Raw genomic sequence first — 2,494 nt, forward strand, 5'->3', positions numbered from 1 at the left:
AATGATAGAATAAAATTTATCTTATATACGTACAGAGATAGAAACATGTCTCTATTGGTGAGAGTGAGACCCGTATAATAAAAGGTGAGAAAATGAGAAATAATGGGAGGAGGAAGAAAATATTTTGTCCTAGGGGAGAAATATTATCACTGATCAGAAGTCTTCTTTCTTAATAATGGTGGAGGCCCAGAGGCTCAGAATTCAAGGCTCATGACTCATTCATGAGTCTTTCTGTTTAGCCATCGGTTCGACATCATCATGCATTATCAATTATAGGACGTATAGCTAGGTCCATAGGTGTACACGGTATAGGCTAAAATTTTTTATTATGGATGATAAATGTGTGTTATTCAATTCCGTTGGTGTGTGGATGTATTTTATTTTGATATGGGAATTAGTGATCTACCGATTACTTTGTAATTTAATTTTTAAAATTTTTAAATATTAAATCGGAGAGTCTGATTTAGTTGTTATGATTTTTTTTTAAAAAAATTTATAAATTGGAGGATCCGACTTTTTGTTTTTTATAAATTAAATGGTCTAATTTTTATTCCCAAACAAATCGGAGGGTTTAATTTTCACATTTTAAATAAAAAAGTTCTACATTTAAAAATAACACCCTTATTATTCATAATCCTAAAAAACACAATTTCCACTCTAATATCAAAAATAATTTGCGGTATAGGGATATATGTCCTCCTTTGTTTTATTATCCTATGGTGGACGCATGTGCAGTTATGCACTTTGCTAATAATTAACCTAACGGAAAAACTACCAAAAGTATCCATGAAGTTTACGAACGCTGACAAAAGTACTCATAAACTAAGAAAATTAACGTTGTACCCATAAAAGATGGTTTCGTATGACAAAAGTATCCAAATCTTAATTTTTTGTTGATTTTTTAATAAAATTCCTAAACTACCCCACCCTAACCCCATTCTACCGTCACTCCCTCTCTTCTCTTCTTCCTCTCTCCTCATTTATCCCTCAAAAATCCTCACAGAGTCACAGAAACTCTCCTCCTACCTCCTCATTGCCGTCCGCCACCCACCTACTCCATTACCGCCAATTTCTTCCCCTCTCACTGCTTCTCCCTTTCACTATTAAGGTGACTACAACACCTTTATCGCACACCTGTGACCTAACCTGAGGAGAATGCTGCCGTGGCGCGCCTGTTGCAGTCGAGGAGAACGTCGTCGTGGCGCGTCTGACCCAGCCGAGGAGAATACCGTCGTCGCACACCTGAGAAGAGAGAGGAGTCGTAGTACTCTTGCATGCAGAAAGTGGGTTCGGTAAAGAAAAATCAGAGAAGAAAGGAAGGCGGCACTGTGGATGGAGGTTCTGCCATTAACGATGTTACAGTCGGCCGGTGAAGAAAAATGTATTTCTTTTTTTAAAAATATTTTTATTTTATTTTTCTTCTTTTCAAAAATTGATTTAGTTACTACTAAAATGATACTGTTCTTTTTTTTTTTAATCTGCTTCTATTTTTTATGAAGGTTGAGATTGATTTACAGAAGATCCAGTTGATGGCTACTTCTACTTCTGATTTTTGCTGAAATAAATTTCAAATTGGATGAATGGATTTGTTGATTTTTTATGGTTGATGGCTTTTCTATTTCTAGTTTTGCTAAAGTGAATTGAAATCGGATGAATGGATTTGAAAATTTTTATGTTTTGAGTATTTTTTTGTGTTTGATTAATTTGGTTTGGGTATGGATTATAAACTTATGAGTGAATCGATTGAGGTCCGATCCTCTACCACCACCACCACTACCATTGATTTCGGTCTGGTTTGTTGTAGGAGTAGTTTTGGATTCCATGACAAGAGTTGGTGCAAATTGAGTTATGAAAGGTTGAAAAAGTGAGTTGAGGTTGAGTGTAGGGTAGTTTAGGAATTTTATTAAAAAATCAACAAAAAATTAAGATTTAGATACTTTTGTCATACGGAACCCATCTTTCATGGGTACAACGTTAATTTCCTTAGTTTATGAGTACTTTTGTCAGCGTTCGTAAATTTTATGGGTACTTTTGGTAGTTTATCCTTAACCTAACCATCCATATATATAAAAGATTGGATGAACTTTAAGTGTACTATAGATAGGTATTTTAATAATTTTAATCGATGATTTCGATTATAAAAAAAAAATATAATATATATTAATTAAAATTAATTATTAAAAGAGTTGAAATACTGGCATTTTAAAAACATTTTAAAAAAATTTATACGTTGTTTGGATTGCTGCCAATGCCATGGTGGTTGATTAATCTATTTTACCCAACGTGTACCAATTGGATCCACAATTTCATGGGTTCAATCAATACTTAATTGATATTTAGAGTTGCATTTAATTCGATAGATTATTAATATGTAATAGTATTATATGCATGATTTTACAATATTTTTTCTAAAGATATTTATGTAATTTGTATCAATTGTAACATGCATATTGATCAAGTTTTATTGATGCATGTTTATGAAATGAAACAAATC

This window comes from Arachis ipaensis, chromosome B02, assembly GCF_000816755.2.
Source record: "Arachis ipaensis cultivar K30076 chromosome B02, Araip1.1, whole genome shotgun sequence".
Classification (NCBI taxonomy): domain Eukaryota; kingdom Viridiplantae; phylum Streptophyta; class Magnoliopsida; order Fabales; family Fabaceae; genus Arachis; species Arachis ipaensis.